We start from the raw sequence: 21,718 nt of genomic DNA on the forward strand, positions 1-21,718 counted from the left end.
CAAGCCTGAACACCTCTGATTGTTTGCCTTAGCTAATGTTGTGTACCCCATGACCCTGTGTCCTCAACACACACACACACACACACACACACACACACACACACACACACACTCACCAGAGTCTGCATGCTGTGTTAGCCTGAGATAAACAAGCTATTGTGCTATTTTCTTTCAGCACCCTCTGTGTGTGTGTGTGTGTGTGTGTGTGTGTGTGTATGTGTGTGTGTTTGTGTGTGTGTGTGTGTGTGTGTTTGCGTGTGTGTGTGTGTGTGTGTGTGTGTGTGTGTGTGTGGGTTGAGAGAGAGATGGGGAAACAGGAGCAGCTAAAGTGCATCAGCTATCCATCACGCAGTGACAACAAACACACACACTCACCCAACACTACAAAATGACAATGGGACAAACTATATTTAATGAGCGAACATGTTAGACATTAAATCAATCAGTAATTGGGTAATAATAACTATCTCAGTCAAACGGCTGTTGACCAAGAACCTCAGCAAGCAGCACCGAGGCCGCGCACACACACACACACACACACACACACACACACACACAATGAGAGAGATTAGTTTGAAGCCTGGGCGAGGCTGAGGCAGAACCAGCAAGTAGTATTTACCTTGACTGACTCTAAAACACTGAGACTATACACCCCCACTACTATGTTTTAATTTTAAACCGGCGTTTTAAAACAAAAACAATCTCTGTCCTCATGAGTATTTTAGGACCGTCTCAGAACTAATCTCTGTCCATACTAACATAAAACTGCACAACAGCTGCTAGCATTGACATGACAGGTCAGAAACAGCTTTAATACATTATCCATGTTGAATTAACCACCGGTAGTCAAGGCTGATGTCGTTGGTTTTCTTCCGGAAAAGGGTGATGTGATAGGAATGTGACGAATCAGGGAAGAACACCTTGTGACTGAGAAGATCCAATCAGGAGGTGAGTGTGGTTGTCTGCGCCGTTGTTTTCAAAGGTCTCCGTTTCTGCTCGTCCAGACTACAATGCAACCAAGGATTTTTTAAAAACGAGAACAGGGTCAGCAGCGTCTCCAAACGGCTCCGTTTTAGGAGCTCCGAAATGCAAGAGTGCTCTGGACGCCGAAATAAATGAAGCAAAAGACATGCGTTTTAAATAGGTTCCTCTTACGTGTGATGAAACAGGTAGCAACATGACGAGTAAAAAAGCAAGGCTATAGCTCTTTGGAAATACATCCATATTGGGCAATTCTGCACCTTACAATTTACGTCTAATGCCAAAGTTCAGTGTCAATGAATGATAGTCTCGCTTTGCCAGACCTTCCTCCACAGCACTGCAAAAGGAGGGTCTGGCTAGTCCACACAGCATTCCGGGATGGGAGAAAAATGTGCTCTGGTTTATTGGCATTTCCTTAAACCACTCACAATCGACATGGGTGGGGCTAAGCACCAGGCAGAGCCACGGTGCCTCTGCAAAATAGCCTCGGGAAGGAACTTGTTTTGGTGGAACATGTGTACGTTCAAAAGTTTGCAACAGAAAACTCACATTGGACAGATAGTCTAGCTAGCTGTCTGGATTTACCCTGCAGAGATCTGAGGAGCAGTCAACCATAGTCCTCAGAAATCCACCAGAGTTTAAAATTACACAAAGAAAGTGGAAGGTAACGGGACATCCGGCCGAAAAGAGTGACATCCGGCCGAAAAGAGTGAAATCCGGCGGAATTTCCGGCAGCAACAGAGCAATCTGCACGGAAGTGGGATGTCGTGGATATAGACTAGTGAAGGAAACTGAAAGAAAGGCAGTGAAGGTTGGGGTTTTGGATGGGCATGATGTCTGACTTGGTGTTGAAGAAAGTGAAACATGGACATTGAATGTAAAAAAAACTTGTTGGAAATAATCCAGGGTTTCGCAGAATTGTCCAATACTAATTATCTTGACTGGGGGCAGGGTCTGTAGATCAGTAGATGGATTTAGTTCATGAATTCACGCTGAGATCACATCTCTAAAACATGTGGTTGGTCTTTGTTTGCTTTCAGAGTCTGGCTGGAACCAAACAAATATGACATGAAAAGGGGGTCTTGGTCCAGCTTTTGGTCCGTACCAGAGTTCCATTTAAAGCACCCTAAATTTGACCTGCACACACAATGTGCTGAACAAGATTCATCTATTATTTGTCTATTAACTAGTGTTGAGGAAAATAAATCGATCAATATATTTGGTGGGACCTTAATATGTAGTCTTAAGTCAAATAGTTCCATTAAAATGTCATTAAAAATTAAACATTCCCAAGGAAGGCCAATCTTTTAGCATTGTTAATAATGATTTCTTGTTATGATGAGTTGATGTTATTGCTTTGAGGGATCAATATCCATGTAAAAAACACCACAGGCAGATCACGCCTGTGTTTAGTGCTGTCCACCTGTGATTGGTTCACTCAAGTTGCATTTAGTGCCACTGTGTGTCTCCGGTCTGTTCTGTTTCCTGGAGGCCAGACAGTGAGGTCATGACCACAAGTTACCATCGATCAGCAACAGTTTGACCACACATACACCTCCAAGACTCGCCTGGGGAAACACACGCCATTATAAGACCTCAGGTTGCCAGGTGAGAAGACTTTATCCTTCTTTTATGGCTCCAGTGCAGCCATGATTGAGATCTTTCCTTGTGCCCATTACATTATTGTTGTTGGGTGAGTTGTAGGGCTGCCAGGTTTGGAGCTGTTCCCCTTTTATGGCTCCCATTGACACATGAGTGAGGCCTTTTGTCATCTTCGTATGTATCCTTATCATTGCCAGTTCAGTTTTAAGGTCGCCAGTTTACAGTGCCCCCCCATCCCCAGTTTGTGACTCACCACTGAGCTCCTCCTTTTGTCTTCTTATCCTGTCAGCTCCAGCCTTAAACTTCCCAGTTTGGACCAACCTCCCCATTTGTCGCCACTTACTGCACGACTTTCCATTTGTCTCCCTGTAGCTGCTGGGTCATTGGTTAATTGCCAGGTTTGCAGTGGTCTATCCTCTTTTTTATGGCTCCCTGTGACTAGTGACTGAGCTCTGTCCTAGTTTGTTTCTCTCCTTACAGTTTTTTTACTGACATTGGTGACATTTACATCACTGTTTCTTAAAGTATGCTCCAGAAACATTAGCAGGGCCACGGCCATTGATCCAGGTCCAACATGTGTCAGCACCGTATGAGGCTGATATAACCTCTTACACGTCTGTCAGGGGCAATTCCAGAATTTGTGGGGTGGAACAGGAGGGGCATTTTATCAGAATACAGCATAGAAAATCTTCTAAGAAATATAGGAAACATTGGATAGGATAGAACAACACAATGCAATTCTGCTAAATAAAACATCAAATTCATTATTTCACTTGTTTTAATTTTAAACAAATTGTATATCCAAATACAATACACAATGGGAAGGCAGCCAAGTGACAGTACTGTGATCCAATGGAAATCACAATTGTCAGATTGACAGCACTCTAGCCCAATGGATTGGCGGGGGGGGGCATTCATATTTCAGGGGGGGCTGGTGCCACCCCGTGCCCCCATTCTAGCCCCGCCCCTGCACGTCTGTCCGTTTGTTGTTAACATAAACTGAATTTAAAAAAGGTGAGAGGTACACCGGCAACCGTTGTGTTCGGTAAGCTCTCTGTAAAAAAGCAAGCCCTCATTTCAGCATCTGCAGCTACTATTGACCAGTCAGTAAAGCTAAGCAATGCCTCAAAAACACAGCTGGATGTATAAAATTACAAGTTTAATATGGAATGGCAAGGCAGCAGAATTGCCGATTAGGGAATATAGGCAATTTATTTGTGTAAGCATTTCTATTAAGTCATACTCTCACACCTTTACTATATGTTTAAATATCAAATTAATAGTTAGATTTTTGGGGGCATTTTAGGCCTTTATTTGTATAGGACAGCTTAAACTTGAAAGGGGAGAGAGAGAGGGGGGAATGACATGCAGCAAAGGGATGCAGGTCGGAGTCGAACCCGTGGCCGCTGCGTCGAGGAGTAAACCTCTATACATGGGCGCCCGGTCTACCAGGTGAGCTAACCAGGCGCCCCAAATTAATAGTTTTAATTAGAAGTTTATGCAATCTTTTTAGATATAACCTTAATATATGGTATTTTACCAATCCAATATCATCACTGAGTGGAGTCTGCACTCTGCAAATGGCAGTGTAGAGCCTGTAGTAGCCTGGGCTAGCTAGCCAGGTGGCTGATCAAGTTTTCAAATGTAAACATAAGAGTAAGCGCTGAGGAAATGGTGAAGATGGTTATCAGCTATGACCTATGGCTATACAATCCCGACTACGTGGAGTAGCAAGCCCATCTCTGCGTCCATCTCCATCTCCACATCAGAGGGACAAGAGCTCGACAAGAACAGGACACGAATCCCGGTCTCCTGGGTGAAAGTCCTGTGTTTGACCCATCCACCACCCCAACCAACCTCCTTACGCGGCATTTCGGTCTTTCATACTACTCGCTACCGTTGTCGCTCTTAATACTAGGTCATCAGCTGGTGCTCTGCCCAGTGCGTTCCATACAGATGCTGAAGGGTGATTTTTGCGTCGTATCTGACGCTGAGAGCCACTGCCCAAGCATCCGTATTTTACGAGTTAGGTAGTGAGAACGGGTTGGTCCTGTTAGCCATTGTCGGGCGTCGGACAGTGAGCTGTGTAGCCTCTGTGCCTCCATCGGTTTCCAGAAGGATGTTGGGAGCTGAGGTGTTTTTTCGCCAAGACTTGGCTAGATCCTGGAGTGCCAGCCGGTGACTCTTTTTCTGTTTGCTGATCTGACGGCGACATTCTGCTTTATGATGAATCATGCACAAGATGAAGAACTGATGGGATAGAATGTCACTGGAATTGTACCTCCTACAATTTCACATGAGAAATAAAATTGATTGATTGATGAATAATAGTTTAATTAACTGGGAAATATCCCCCCCAACACTGCCTGTAACCGATAGACCTGTAATGTGTCCCATAGTATAACATGTTGCATAACCCAAGGACCCCTAATAACACTTTATAACAGTCCGGCTGAAATGTCAGCTTGTTTTGCTATGACGACTTTCGGCCAAAGAAAGGTCAATAGTTTCAGTCCGCAAATGAATGTCGGGAGGTACAAAATGGACAGATGAAACTGTAAAAATGAGATTGCCTTGACCTCAAAGTCAGAGGCAGACAGAGAGAGAGGGCAGAAGGTTAAAGGTGGTCAAACATCCGCCCCATCATTCATCTTTCAGCTATTTTTCTTGTTGCTGTTCCTTCACCTTCCTGTTGTCCTTACATTCTGTCCTTTATCTGTTATGCACACTCTGTCTGTGTGTGTCCCAAGAAAAAAGTATGCAAGCACTGAGTAATACTGGGAATCATCAGGTCTAGATGCTTTAGCTGGCTGTCGAAACTAGAGATGGTCCGATACCGATACCAGTATCGGTATCGGCTCTGATACTGCCTAAAATGCTGGTATCGGTATCGGGAAGTGCTGGAGATTATGCACCAATCTGATACCACGTAATAAAGCCCTAAAGAAAATCTACGTTAAAGTAGTTTATTTATGTTCTTTTTCCGTTATAATGTTATAAAGTTCTGGCATTCATTGTTTTAGTTTTGTTCATGTTTCACAAAGAGTTTAACCTGAGCCAGACAGACAACAAAGATAGAAATAATATCACATCCATACAGGGATAGTAGTATACAGTTGTTAAAACATAATAAAATATATGACACACTGGTATCGGATCAGTACTCGGTATCGGCCGATACACAAGTTCAGATATCGGAATCGGTATCGGGAAGCAAAAAATGGTATTGGGCCATCTCTAGTCGAAACACAGAAGTTGGGTTCATATTTCAAAAGCATTTTGTTTTTGTTTTTTGTCATTCTAAAAAAGCCAAAAAAGAAGGATATGGTAGACTTAACTATAGGCCTATAGACACCAAAAGGGCAAACTCTGCCACTCAAACCAAAAAAAGACCAAATTTGAACCTTTATTCTATATCAAGAGTTCCCAACATGTGACGCAGGCTTTTCTCAGCCCTGTCCTGACAGTATCACCACCACTGTGTGTGTGTGTGTGTGTCTGTGTGTGTGTGTGTGTGTGTGTGTGTGTGCGTGTGTACAGAGATAGCCTAGCTCCTCTGAATCAGGTTTCGTTGACCTTTGTGGACCTTTACTGGGGTCACAGTGAGGTTGGGCCAAGAGATTCTTGACATTTCTCTCTTCAACACCTGACCCAGCACATAGAGAAAATGTGTGTGTGTGTGTGTGTGTGTGTGTGTGTGTGTGTGTGTGTGTGTGTGTGTGTGTGTGTGTGTGTGTGTGTGTGTGTGTGTGTGTGTGTGTGTGTGTGTGTGTGTGTGTGTGTGTGTGTGTGTGCATTATTGGCCCTCACCATGTTACAGTGTGCTGACAGCAGGGACAGTTTCCTATGTATAACTCCACAGAGCTAACATCATGACAGGATGACAAATACACTGCAGGATATATCCTGGGGGAGATACGGCAGGCAAAAACATATTTTTATGCACTGGTCAATTTTGAGATTTTGAGCAATTTGTCCTCCATAACATGTCTTCTTTCGGACTTAAAAAATATACATATATATATATATATATATATATATATATATATATATATTATATCCAAAATACACATTTAGATCTTTATTTTAGTACACTTTGTCTATTTGCGTCTGTAGATTTCTCCTAAATTCTTCAAAACAAAAGTTGGCGTTTCTAAATCAACGTGCTGCTCCGTGATCGCTGTCTGCACCCTGTCATCACATATACCGTTAGAAAGCTCTCTCTCAATGTTGTCAGATCCAAATATGGTCATTTCCTTTTTAAAGTACAATGGGGGATTTAACTCTAAATGTGCAATCTCATTGGCTGATGCCAATTTCTGACAACATGGTTTCGTCACGTGACGTGCGTAAATATATAGGTGTCACATATATACTACACTGTACTGACTGCGATACAACACACTATATTACAAAACAATTACATTACACAACAGTTACAGTTTTTCTATAATATCATTACTATACAATACTAAACAAATCGTTAATTTTGGGATCAGGCAGGCAGGCAGATTCATATTTAGCTGTCAGTGGAGCTGCTGTCCCCTCTCCTAGGAGAACTTCCAGCTTTCCAGAACTTTTCTTTCTTTTTTGGTTATTTTTCCAAGATGCAAATCTCTTAGTGAAGATACATTTTCACAGTGGATGAGGAAGTGCATCTCTGTCTGACCAAGTTGGTGGTCACTGAGCCTGTATTTAGTCAGGATCCGTCTCTTCTTCGTATCTCTGATAGTGTGCAGATACTCCGTCAAATAACAATTTAGTCTACTTTGTTTGCTTTCTCCAATGTTCTAAATATTGATCTTTTGAATGATTCATCATTTGTTTTTTATTGTGTCGTGTTGTTATGAACCAGTGCTGATGGGAGCCTGGTCAGTTAGCTTCACCATTGGCTGACTGAGGGGACTGCACTCAAAATGCAAATGAGTGCCTCAATTCTGTTATTTAAGTGTGGTGTCCAAAAACAGTCTTTGTGGGGAAAAGTAAGCTTGAGGCAGCAGCAAGTATGGCCATCTCCACCTTCAATGAAGGTGCCTCTGCCATGCTTTCTGTTTGCACAGTTGTGACGGCCAATTCAATGAGAGAAACTGATCTCAGGATCTTGAAAGCTGAGGCCGTCACAGCTGCCAGTGCAAAATATATGCGCAAGAGTCTGAGCACAGCTAAAAAGGTGAAAAGGTATCAGCAGGAACTGGATGAGGGGCCTATATATGAAGCAGGCATGGGAAATTAGGCTGTAGACGGTATCTTGAGGCCAGGGTGGCTGTTCTAAATGGGACCATTTGTGTGTGTACACTGTTTTTTACTGGGGTTCTGTTCAGTTGAAGGCCATAAATGCTATGTGTGTTGTTTGTTATGAGTTTTGATGTGTTTTAGGTGGTTTGTATTGTTGGTGCTAATTATTTGATAAGATATTGTGTCTGTAAATAGTTGTTTCCACTAAAAAAGTATGAATTTTTACAATACAAATCTTTAAAGGCTGTTTTCTCAAAATGGGTTTTTTCTCATACTCTGAGCGAGAAATCTCCACTTTAGCAGCACTTACATACACCAAACTTTCCAGTTGTATTCCTATGTAAATTCTTAAGGTTTTTACAGAGGGGTCTGATTTATACAACATTTTATACCTAAAAACGGGGCGAAAATGGATTTTTTATGGCTGTTGACAGTATTTTCTGATTAATTGAGTGATAACAAGAGATATCCAAAATCCCCTCTGTAAAACATAGCGCGTATTTAATGAGATGATACCTTCTTTGCATATTTAAACATAAACATTCTAAACACTTGTAATACTTTTTCACTATTCACCTGGGATGTCTCTTAATTCAGACAAAAACACTGAGACCTTTATGGTAATTAATTATAAATAAACAAAAAGTTGTCAGTGTTCACACCAAAAAACCTGGTCATAAATTCAAAAAGAACAAACAGTAAATGAAATCTATTAAATAAAATAAATTATTAATTGCAACTGTTGAGACAATTATACTCTTTATTATTATAAATACAAAATAAATAAAATAATCCCAACTAAAAACATTTTGGTGATTTGAGTAGAAGATGTTAACATCTGTTTATGTTCTAACTTGTGTCCTGTTTACATGGTAATTATTTTTTCAATGGATTTCATCAGATCAGAGAGAAGACCAAAATTCTACCTTTTTAAAATTGTTGTGAGCGTTATATAATTATATAAATGTAATGTTAATGTGAGCGTTGTGCACAAACAGGATCGCTATTGTGGAAACTTTTTGTCAACCATGGCATTAGGGTAGGCACTCTATATATATATATATATATATATATATATATATATAGACAAATACACACACACACACACACACAGGGACAAACTACAGCTGAGCTGTAGGCCTGCAGTGTGTGTGTGTGTGTGTGTGTGTGTGTGTGTGTGTGTGTGTGTGTGTGTGTGCGCGTGTGCACGCAGGGGTCAGAGTGTTAGAGGTTGCAGGGAGGACAGGCTGAAGTGACGCCGCATCTTGTCTGCAGCACGGCATGGTTGGAAATATGAGAACAGAGGAGAGAGAGAAAGAGGTCAGCTTGTCATCACCATCATGTGGGTTATCTGAGATTGGAAGGGTGGGGGGGGGGGTGTCGTTGAAGGATGTGGCCGTGTCAGATGAGTGATGAGTGAGAGGAGAGAAGTAGAGAGAGTAAATATATCAATATTTTAGTGAATTACTATTTATTCTCAAGACGATTTTGGAATATTTATGACATACAGTATTTTGTCTTTTTTCGTCTTTGTCTCAGGATACACTGATTTGGGGTTTTTGTTTGTAACTTTAAAGGATAGATTCATATTTATTTCAAGTGGATCTTATGTAACAACAAAGATTAGAAGAAATAAATTAAGTATAGCTGGGCACTGTAGTTTTCAAGTGCATTTGTCGGCGACTATTTTAGTGGCGGATTAACACTACTGTGTACTGTGAGACAACACTACTGTGTGTTCATTAGAGACAGTGGTTTTAAAAACTTTAGTCTGTCAATCAATGTGCTCCAGTCCAACCAGTTCTCACGTTCCAACCTTTCAAATACTGACGCTTGGTCAACGGCTCTCAGCGTCAGATACAGATGCAAAAATCCCCCTTTAGCGTCTGTATGGAATGCACCATAAGATGACATAGTATTAACAGCGTCAACGGTAGTGAGTTGTTTGAAAGACCGAAAATCCTCATAAAGAAGAAGGTCGCCCCCCGACCTTCTTCTTCTTCACCCCCCCGGTGGATGGGTCAAACAACATAGGACTTTCACCCAGGAGACCGGGGTTCATGTCCCGTTCTTGTCCCACATGTCACTGAAAAGCACATTTTGTAACCCCACCCACAATCTTTATTGTACCTAACCCTAACTGTCCCATTCTTGTGCCGCATGTCAGTTGAACATACGTCCTGACCCAGAGCGTGAAAAAGTGACGCCAAGAGTTCCGACCAAGCGCGTCGAAAAATAACGCCAAATGGACATTCAGTAAGAAATGCCAAAGGCACCTGACCAAGCGTTGCTTTAGTGACTTGCTGGGAGTGAGAATGTGTTGTCCAGTCCCTTTCTTTCCCTTGTGCCATTTTGTGTCTCTTATCTAAGTTTGTAAATCCTCTTCTAAACATGAAAGGGTGACAATTGCCTGATTACACCGGCGTTATGTTGCTTTCTTTACCGCTAGTGCTTTCTAGGTTGTGACATAGATATTCTTTCTCCAAACTTAATTTGTTAGTCACGTAATTATTGCTCTAAGATTCCCAAAATGAAAGGGAAATGATTTTAGGGTAATAATTTCAGGACTGTTTGGGAATTTCTATATTACAGTTACAGGTAAATTACATTACGTTTTATGTATGTATCCATATTAGTTGTTTTTTGATTCGGATTCTTTCTTAGGGAATCATAGCTGGTTGGTTTAATTCATTGAGTCATGTTTCAGCTCATAGAGTCAGACATGAAGGTTTATTAGCAGAACAACACAGACAAATATGAGCCAACATCAGCCTGCTGCTTTTCACAGTGATCCATTCAGTGCTGCGTGCTGGATGCCAGAGGAAACATTAGCTTTCTGTGGCGGCGCAGCATTCGTCCACCTCGTTAAAGACAAGCAGCTCGGGCGGCGGGACACGAACCTCACGCAGGAGTTCCAATTTGCCCGGAGGCAGGTGAGCCCCGCGGTGCAGGTGAGCCCCACAGTGCAGCTCGTCCACAGGGCTCTGTGGCCTCGGCTTCATTCATCACTGGGCTGACACATTCCTGCTGTCTGCCCGAGGCTCACATTCACACGCACACACAAACAGCAGGCTGTTGTACTCCCACACAGTGCCATGCGGTCAAACTGACAACCCTGCTCACCCCATACACAGAGTCCATTCTGTTTGTTAGCCGGAGGTGAACAACACTGGGATTCATGTCAGTTGTTTTTCAGGAGATAAATGGTTCAACGGTTATGAAACATACAGATTCTAAAGATGCCAAAACTGAAAATTTAGCTGAATGATAAATTAAACCTCATAATGTGACACAAACACTGCCAGGGCCAAAGGCTTAATTCCTTGTGCCTATAGCTGTTGTATCCGTGTTAACCAAATTGTTTGAAGACTACAGTAGCAACAATGTTGGGAAAAACAATCCAATGCTGCCTGATTTTTGCAGTTCAAGCTAGCTAACAAAGAAGCAGAGGGGTGTCCACTTGGTTCCCAGTAACTGAGTCTAATTGGGTCCTACCTGAGTGGATGTGAGAGCACTCTGGCAGTGGATCATAATCATCATGAATGTAATGAATTTATATAGCGTGTTTCAAGTCTTAATGACTACTAAAAGCACTTTTACAGAGTACAGCAGGGGTGTCAAACTCATTTTAGTTCATGGGCCACCTATCCTTAATTTGATCTCAAGTGGGCCAGACCAGTAAACCACTCCAGAAAGATCAGAAACTTTATCTGCCACAGAGTTTCTTGTTTTCTTACAGACATGGGCGAGAGATGTAATATTCAGAGAAAAAACTCAGAATTTCTAAGATTAAAGTCGTAAATTTGGAATTGTAATTAATTACTTCTCTGCAATTTTCACACTTTGCAAAGTCATCCAGTGGGCCTGATTGGACCTTTAGGTGGGCAAGTTCTGGCCCACGGCCATATGTTTGACCCCCTGGAGTGCAGGAACCATTCACACACATTCTTACACTGGTAGTCTATATCCACGATGTTCCACTTCCGGGATTGCTCCGTTGCCGACAGAAATTCCGCCATATTTCATTCATTTTTGCCGAATATCCGTTGCCTTGGGCTTCCTTTGTGTTGGCATTTTAAACTCTGGTCAATTTAGGAGGACTACTGTATGGTTAACCTTTTCTCAGATCTCTGCAGGGTAAACCCAGACAGCTAGCTAGACTATCTGTCCAATCTGAGTTTTCTGTTGCACGACTAAAACAACCTTTGAACGTACACGTTCCACCAAAACAAGTTCCTTCCCGAGGCTATTTTGTAGCGGCACCGTTGCTCCGCTCAGCGTAGACATCGGACTGCAGGGCCCGGGATCGGACAACCAACCTTCTGATTGGTAGGTGACGACTCTACCACCTGAACCACATCCACCCCTCACAGTTGAAACATTCATTTTTTGAGCAGATGGAGAGTTTGAAGTGTGAATGCAGTAGGAAGATATTGCTGCTCTTTTTGACTATGGTTGTTTGTTATCTGGTGTCTGCATTTTGGATAAGTCTGATCATCCTCATGTTTTCGGGTCCTTTTCGGATTGGCTAAACCACCAACGTGAATAATTGAGACCACACTCTATAATTGACAAATAACCAACAATTCCCCCAAGAGCAACTGCATCACCCTCCTCATTCTTCATGTGAAAATCATATATCATATACCTCTATTTTCTTACCACCAGAATGCTTCATCTACATTTTAGCGGAGGGATGCTCCCACATGCATGAGTTTTGCATAAGAGCTGGAACCTTCACCGGCAATTTCCACTGGATGCGGAACGTCTGCGGAACGTCTCCGGAACATCGACGGAGTCATTAGGTTTCCAATAAAGTCAATGTGTGTATTTCCACTGACTGCAGAACGGCTGCATCCCTACTCCGTCCCAGTTCCGTCAGTCTGCGGACTGACGGAGCAGATACGTAGAGCTTCTTTTTTTGACGGACGACGGAGAGCTCCGCAGCAATTCAGCACAATTCAGATTTTGCGGGACAGGAAGTCGAGCACAGAAACAAAATAAAACATCTGGTTACTTTTCAAAATAAAATACACCGTGCTCACGGCAGGTCATATCTCCCTGCACTACACCTTGAAAACACAGCACAGAGTTGTTTCCCCTCTACTCCTCTGGATGGAAACAAACTGTTGTTGGTTTTATGGTTCTGTTTATAGAAACTACATCCCGTTATATCGCATGAACATACGTGAATTCGCGAGATTTCGTGGGCGGCTGGCCGCAGCCGTTAAGCAACAAATCCGGACCTGGTGGGTATTGACGGACGGCGGAGCACGCAGCCGTTCCGCAGCGGAGCCGGTCCGCAGACGTTCTGCATCCTGTGGAAATCCACGGCCATGATCCAACTTTACAGGTCTGGTTTTAGTGTTTGATTGTGCTCACAGACGCCAGCAAAGAAGCCTGAACTACTTGTTATACCTGAAAGTGTCAGTAATGTCCAACACCTTTTATTTTTTTAGCATTTGGTTGTCTTGTTCCTGTCATATTTGATCCTTTACTGTTTGCAGTGAACAGTAGGATGCATCCACTGTACTCCACATGAAACTGGAAGTGTAAAGTCTGACAGTGTTGTGGCATATACAACTATTCAAAATAGGAGAAAGTACCTAAGCTAAACAATCTACCTTTTTATAGATTAAAAAAAAAAAAAACACCTAAATGATCTGCTCCATTCTGGTTTAGCAGTTTGGCGTTGATAAACATATTCCATTTCGCTGACCAATGAGCAACGAGGAAACAGAGTGTTACTTCCTGGTTTCAAGTTATTGGCTTGTACACAAAGAGAAAGGCAGATGCTTTGGCACATGTTCTACCAGCAGCATGTGGAAATAGTGGTTGTGTGTGTGTGTGTGTGTGTGTGTGTGTGTGTGTGTGTGTGTGTGTGTGTGTGTGTGTGAGAGAGAGTGAGCAGTGTGGAAGACGGATGAGTGTGTGAATTCATCTGACTTCCTGTGTACCAGTCAGCTGGAAGCTTTTGACTTGATTAAAGCCTTTGTCTGTGTGTGTGTGTGTGTGTGTGTGTGTGTGTGTGTGTGTGTGTGTGTGTGTGTGTGTGTGTGTGCGTGCATGTGTGTGTATGTGTGTGTGTATGTGTGTGTGTGTGTACAGTAAGTGTGTCTGAGTTACGAACCAGATGCTGCTTGCTGTGAGAGACAAGACTGTCTGGCACAAAGAGATGAACACCACCTGGACGAGACAGAGAGAGACGGGGTTTCACAAATAATTTTTACACAACCACGACATCCTAAAATGCAAAAAACAAAGAGAGTGAAGAGAGAAGTTCATGTCTATCAGGAAAGACCAGGTGGATACAGGAAGTAGGTTGACTTTGAAGGCAAAGCCGTGTACACCAGGAAGTGTGCCGGGATTTGAAGCAAATTGAACATAGCCGCCAAGCAGCAGTGGAACTGCAACTCCCGGCCCATCACATGATGCCCTCTGGCCCAAAAATACTTTTTCCCATAGACTTAGATGGCAAAAGTCTGTAAATCAATGGATACATTATTTTCTAGCGTCACAACCCCCACGGAATAACTTGATTCCCTGTCAGAATTTGACCCTCTCGGTGCTAAAACATTTGGAAAGTTTAAAGATTGTTTTATCCTGATTCACGTTAGCGGAGCGCTAAATAGGAAGTAGCCAGCTCAGCCAGCGGAAGTCTCCAGTGCATCTGCTCTATGGGCCCCATACTGTGAAAGCAGCACCGATGATCCGGCTAATTTTAAATGCGGTTTTGGCTCCATTATGGCTTTATGTGCCACTGAGCACCGCTCATAGGAATTAACGGTGCTCCGCCTCGAACGCTGTATCCAGTTTGTATAGCATGGCGGACACCTGGCACAATAACAGCCATCTTGCAGATTCATCGCTTGTTATTTGAAATGGGTCTGGTAAAGTTTGGTCTCAATTTTTGTCAGACTATACAGTATAATACACACTTTATACAATCTAAATTTTGAAATCTAAAAATGGAACTTAGAATGGTGTGTAGGCCAGTGTACTGTATTATTTAATGTAATATTTCAGCACTTTTCATACATACAAATGTAGCACAAAGTGCTTCATACAATATCCCCACACACACACACACACACACACACACACACACACACACACACAGATATTCACACTTGACACATAATACAATATCCCTCCCCCAGTTCTATTTGCCCACCCACAACTAAATCGACAAAAAATGAATTCATTAAAAACAAACTGAGGAAACGCCGTCATAAGTGAGGAAACACCAGAGGCAAGAAACTTAAAACCAAAAGGTAAAATAAATATATGAATAAATAAATAAAATCTCTAAACAGTGGCTAATAAGTACATTAACTGTAGATTGTTAAAAACAATCAATAAAATACAAATAAATAAATAAGTAGAATAAAAACAACCAATAAATTCAATTATAGAACCAACTAAAACAATCAGACTACATACACATAAATAATTAAATAAAGTAGTTTAATTAAAATAGATACATAAAATGGATAAATATGTTGTTTAATGAACGGCCTGACTACAAAACAAGATTTTAAGTTTGCCTTTAACAAATATTAACACTCTCTGAGTCCCTCAGGTCTTTAGGCAGGCTGTTCCAGAGACATGGAGCATATTAATAGAAGGATGCCTAACCGTGAGTTTTCGTTCGGACCTTTGGGACTATTAAAGACCACTGTCAGAAGACCTGAGGGTTCGAGAGGGTTCATAAGATAAAAGCAAATCTGATTAATATCTAGGTGTAAGAACATTAAGAGCTTAATAAAGCAATAAAAGGACCTTAAAAAAATGGTAATTTTGAAATTAATATTTTACGCCATGGGAGAGTGAGACTCATGCGGTGACTAGTACATTCTAGCATCTTGTTGACCGGTGAAAGAGCAGTGTGCATCAAGATATCTAGAAACAGTGGAGGGATTTAGCCATGGTCTACATGTTTGAGCCTCGAGCCGGGTTCAGCCAGGAGGCAGCGGGATGGCCATCGTTGTCTCGCAACGGCCGTCTCAGGGGTCCGAGCGGCTGTGTCGGAGGGGCTCCGTGGAAGGCCAGCCCGCTTACAGAGCTCTGCAACTACAGTTTCAGGGTCCTGTCTTAACCAGGTGTCAGTCAGACCCTCAGTCAGACTGATAAGGATGCTGTTGTGCACTAAAAAAGCAGACATATCAGAATGGTAAGTGTAGTTAGCATCTTTTATTTGTTCATGTTTTTTAGCTTGTTACCCTGTAATTGGCAGTGGCTGACTAATACGATGACGGTGTGTTTTCCCTCCCTGTACTGACAGTCTGCTCTGCTCTGAAGGTTTCAGATTTCTTTGCCGGTGTTGTGTCGAAATTGTTGCCCCGTCAAATAGTGTTGCCCATATCAAACGCTTTAGTGACGTATCTATCTACCTAATCAAGCTTGCCCGGGATACGTTTGGATCTAAAATTTCAGGGAAGTGCACAGACATCTTCAGTAGAGGAATGTGAAAACACCTCTATAGTGACAAACTGTGCAAATAAAAGTCAGTATTAAAAGTCAGTATAGTCAAGGTCTGACATTTTAGGGGACATAAACCCATAAACCCATTTTTTAGTGTTGGGGGACTTTAAAATGTTTGTACTTTTGAAGACAGTATGAGATTAGGTACACATAGATCCTGAGTGCAAAACTCTGTAAACTAAATGTATTTATTACGAGAGAAAAAGGACACTGAAGGAAGTGCACCTCACTTCTGGGAAACCAGCTCTTTTCCCATTGGCCTGCAGACCTGGCGTCCCCAGATAGTTGGACTCTCTGGGGCTTGCCAGATCACAAAGCAGCCTACAGCAGAGATCAATCAAGGAAAAACACGCAAAAACACATTGTATTCACATAGAAGTTAGTAAGCTGAAAAATATATTTTCAAGCTTCACACTGCTAATATTTAATGTCATTACCTGATGTTTTTAGTCTGAAGTTCCACCTTTCAAATGGAAACAGGTTTTGGGGAAATACAACTAAATGGTAGCAGTGGGTATACTTCAGGGGGCCTGGGAGATTAGGTCATTTACAACAAAACACTGTGTGTGTGTGTGTGTGTGTGTGTGTGTGTGTGTGAGAAGAAGAGGAGGAGTCTCTCTGTCCCTCAGGTCTATTGCTGTGCTGTCTCATCAATAACCTTCATATTGACAGGTGAAGGGACACACACACACAGGCAGGGACACCCCCACGGTGTAAAGACTGTGTGTGTGTATGTGTGTGTGTGTGTGTGTGCGTGTGTGTGTTTCTAAAGCGGTGATGTGAATGAGGTTTTTCGGGTTTAGGACAAACATCTCAGTGTCTTCAGCTCTGTCAGTGAGCAGGTGGTGAGTCCAGTCTCATCTGCCTTCCCCTCTGTCATACAAACATACACACACACACAGAGACAAACACACACACACACACACACACACACAAACACCAGGACAGCAGTTCTCTTGGAAAGGACAGATGTGTGTAGTCAAGAAAGAGTACACCGATGGAAAAGACAGTCAGTGTCTTTCATTTGCTCCCTATGTGTGTGTGTGTGTGTGTGTGTGTGTGTGTGTGTGTGTGTGTGTGTGTGTGAGTGTGTGTGTGTGTGTGTGTGTGTGCATGCATGCGTGCATGTGTGCGTGCGTTTGTGTGTGTGTGTGTGTGACAGTTTTATAAGAGTGAATGAAGAAACAGAGAGAATTACTATGGAAACTGACTTTTATAGATAGTTTTACGTGTGTGTGTGTGTGTGTGTGTGTGTGTGTGTATGTGTGTGTGTGTGAGTGTGTGTGTGTTATGTGTGTTATGTGTGTGTTGCTGCGGATAATTAAATGCCAATAGGGGAGAGAATCTCATTTGCAGTGAAGGTCTTTATAGCAGAGTTCCCATGTCAATCACACACACACACACACACACACACACACACACAGGTTAACGAGGAAATTAAGGGAGAACAGAGAGGAGCAAATCAGGAGGAAGGAGTGGTGTAGATGGAAAAAGAAAAGAAGATTCAATGTGCAGATCGAGGGAGAGAGGATGTTTACGAGGAAGACTTGTAGGTCATAGACGAAGAAAAGAGAGGAGGAAGTCAGTAAGGAGCAAGAGGTGAAGATAGAGGAGAATATAGGGAATGTAAGACAAATAGTACAAAGAGGAGTTTATGGAAGTGGTGAAGAAAGAGGAGGAAGAGTTGAGTGTAGGATAGGAAAGGACAGGTGAAAGGACAGGTGAGAGAGGAGGAAGAGGAGATGATTTGATTGATTGATTGACATGAGTCAATCAATCAATCAATCAAACTTTATTTACAGAGCACTTTAAAACAATAAACGTTAACCAAAGTGCTGTAGAGAAGAATGAGTAAAATACATAAAGTACATAACTCACACAGGCATAAAATACAAATAAGACAAATTAAGAGACATGAAACATGAGAAGACAGCCATACAATAAAGCAATAAGAAGCAAGAGGACAGGGAGAGGATGTTAAACATCAAGAGGAGAAAGAGGAGGAGTGGAAAATGAAGGAAGAGGAAGTCGGCGAGGTAAGAGAAGGAGGTATAAAGGGAGCAGAAAGAGGTAGCAGCAGCCAGTCCTGATGAATAATCTGAAGTGACACTTCATGCTGACAGCCTGTGACTCTACTTTCACACTGTGTATGATACAGGACACAGAACACACATTCAACCAATGACAACCACTAAAAGACCGCTGACTGCTGACCATTTGTACCAGTCACAGGTCCCAGGTTGTCAGTGATCTTGGAAGATGTTAGACCTGATCCGAATCTGACCCGTGGAAAATCTACTTAAACCCAACATCCATAAATACATTTTCTAAAAAGAGATTCAATCCCTGAGCACAGTCAAACCCCATCTGAATTTGTAACCTTTATTTATACAGGTAATCTCATTGAGACACAGGGTCTCATTGTCAAGAGAGACCTGTTTCGGACAGTACACAACATCAGTTACACACAGTCAGACAGACAGGTTTCAGTATATACAAGATTTAGCAAAAAGCATATACAATATGTAAACAAAAGTGCCAAGTAGACTTAGAACACAAGAACAATATTCCAAAGATGTTTTTATTTACAGTGCCCTTCAAATGAGTTTAAAATCCCCTAGCAGGATCAAGCTGGACAGCTTTAGATCCTGCCGCAGTGTATTCCAGGTTGAGGGGGCAGAAAAAGAGAAAGAGCCTTTTTACAGTAAGCTCTGTACAAACTGATGGAACTTTGAATAGACCCCAAGATAGCTGATAGATGACGCACTATTTTCTCGTTAACAAATGTTTTTAATTGTCTTAACTGCTCTTTAATGTTTTATGTAAAACACTTTGAATTGCCTTGTTGCTGAACTGTGCTATACAAATAAAGCTGCCTTCTTCCAAAACCTCACTGTTTTGCTATGTTCTGTACATATATTATCCAACTGTACATTCGTTGATGTTTGATACTTTACATACCTCACATTTGCAATCAGTACTGTCTACATTTTAGTATATTCACTGCAATACTTACGCCTGCACTTTCTGTATACATATAGATATATACATATATATCACTACATTCCTGCACTCTGGTTAGATGCTAACTGCATTTCATTAGCTCTGTACTTAAACTCTGCTTCATGACAATAAAAAATGTAATCTGAATCTTGAATCTGAATCTTCTTGCTATTAACAAATAGTGATGTTCTGTGAATGAAATGTATTTCTCATAATATTTCCTTCTGTGATTATGACATGCTACGTGATCAGAGCTGATACTCTATGTATGTATCCATTTGGATCCACTATGGTAAACAAACCAGAGCATTGTTGTTTTTTCCCTATCCCAGAAGCAGTGAAGCTAGATCATACTTAGTCTATATTGACGGCATTTCCAGGATTGTTCAGGTGCCGCCAGAAATTCCGCCGGATGTCCCTCATTTCTATAGCTCTGAGTAGTGACAACTTCATGAGCTTCTTTAATGATAAAATTATAAAAATTAGAGATAAAATTCATCACCTCTTGCCCTCAACTTTTAATGGTTCACCTTTAAATGCAGGACCGCTAGAAAGAACGACAAGACCTGACATACAGTATACTTAGACTGCTTTTATCCTATAGACCTTCAACAATTAATGTTAAAGGTCTCTTCAGCTAAGTCATCTACCAGTCTCTTAGACCCCAGCCCAACGAGGCTACTTAAAGAAGCGTTACCCGTGGTTAACACTTCATTACTAGCTATGATCAATATGTCTTTATTAACAGGTTATGTACCACAGTCTTTTAAAGCTGCAATAAACCTCTTCTGAAAAAAACCCACCCTCGATCCTGAGGTCTTAGCCAACTATAGACCTATATCTAATCTTCCCTTTCTCTCCAAGATCCTTGATAGCAATAGTTTATTTGAGGACTTTCAGTCAGGATTTAGAATGCATTATAGCACAGAGACGGCACTGGTGAAAATTACTAATGACCTTCTAACTGCTTCAGACAAAGGACTTGTCTCCATACTTGTCTTACTAGATCTTAGTGCTGCATTCAACACTATTGACCATACCATCCTGTTACAGAGATTTGAACATTTGGTTGGCATTAAAGGAATCAATTTGTTGATGTTAACGATGAATCCTCCAGGCACACTAAAGTTAGCCATGGCGTTCCACAAGGCTCAGTGCTTGGACCAATTCTATTCACCTTATATATGCTTCCTCTAGGCAATATTATTAGGAACCACTCAATTAACTTTCACTGTTATGCGGATGACACCCAATTATACCTATCAATCAAGCCAGACAAAACCAGTCAGTTAGCTAAACTTCAAGCATGCATTAAAGATATAAAATCATGGATGACCTACAATTTTCTGATGTTAAACTCAGACAAAACCGAGGTTATTGTGCTGGGGCCAAAACACCTCCGAACCTCATTATCTAAAGATAGAGCTACTCTGGATGGCATTCCTCTGGCCTCCAGCACTACTGTCAGAAATCTAGGAGTTATTTTTGATCAGAATATATCCTTTAACGCCCACTCAAAACAAACCTCAAGAACAGCTTTTTTCACCTTCGTAACATTGCCAAAATTAGGAACATCCTGTCTCAAAACGATGCTGAAAAACTAGTCCATGCATTTGTTACTTGCAGGCTGGACTATTGTAATTCCTTACTATCAGGTTGCTCAAATAAGTCCCTTAAGACTCTCCAGCTGATCCAGAATGCTGCAGCGCGTGTTCTGACAAGAACTAAGAAAAGAGATCATATTTCTCCTGTACTGGCTTCCTGTAAAATCCAGGATTGAATTTAAAATCCTTCTCCTGACCTACAAAGCTCTAAATGGTCAAGCACCATCATATCTTGAAAAGCTCATAGTACCTTATTGTCCCACTAGAGCACTGCGCTCCCAGAATGCAGAGTTACTTGTGGTTCCTAGAGTAGAATGGGAGCGAGCCTAAAAGTTAAAAGTTAAAACTCTCCTCTTTGATAAAGCTTATAGTTAGGGAGTGAGGAGTTGCGGTGTTCGCCTAGACCGGCGGGTGAGCCACAGACATATAGCTACAGACATGGCACCCCTTCTCTTCTCTGCTTCTCTTCATAGTCATCAGATTAATCTACCAACCCCTATAGAACTGGCTCAGGTTTGCCTTGCACCAGCTCTTAATTATGCTGTTATAGTTTTAGACTGCCGGGGGACTTCCTTTGAGACACTGAGCTCCTCTCTCCTCTCTCTTTCCATCTGTGTGCATCCATGTCCCAGAAATGCTTGTTACTAACTTATCTCTGGGGGGCTTATTCCCCGGAGTCCTTATGTTTTGTCGCCCAGCAATCTTCCTTGGATTAGGGTGGCACCTAAATCATGGTTGCAACTGTTGCCGTGGTCCTGCTCCACACCCTGCTATGTCCTGCTACATCATGCTACACTCTGCAATGCCCT

At 41.9% G+C, this 21,718-nt stretch overlaps 1 long non-coding RNA gene across 1 annotated transcript in view; it reads right to left on the bottom strand.

The window, feature by feature from the left end:
- LOC116062794 overlaps positions 1–16,810 on the bottom strand; it is a 22,318-nt gene extending 5,508 nt beyond the window's left edge. The window contains exons 1-2 of the long non-coding RNA XR_004108099.1: positions 16,798–16,810; positions 16,528–16,531 (exon numbers count right to left, since the gene is read on the bottom strand). This is a non-coding gene — a long non-coding RNA (uncharacterized LOC116062794). The remainder of the gene's footprint in view (positions 1–16,527; positions 16,532–16,797) is intronic.
- Between the last annotated feature and the right edge of the window lie 4,908 nt (positions 16,811–21,718).

This window comes from Sander lucioperca, chromosome 2, assembly GCF_008315115.2.
Source record: "Sander lucioperca isolate FBNREF2018 chromosome 2, SLUC_FBN_1.2, whole genome shotgun sequence".
In the NCBI taxonomy this organism is placed as follows: domain Eukaryota; kingdom Metazoa; phylum Chordata; class Actinopteri; order Perciformes; family Percidae; genus Sander; species Sander lucioperca.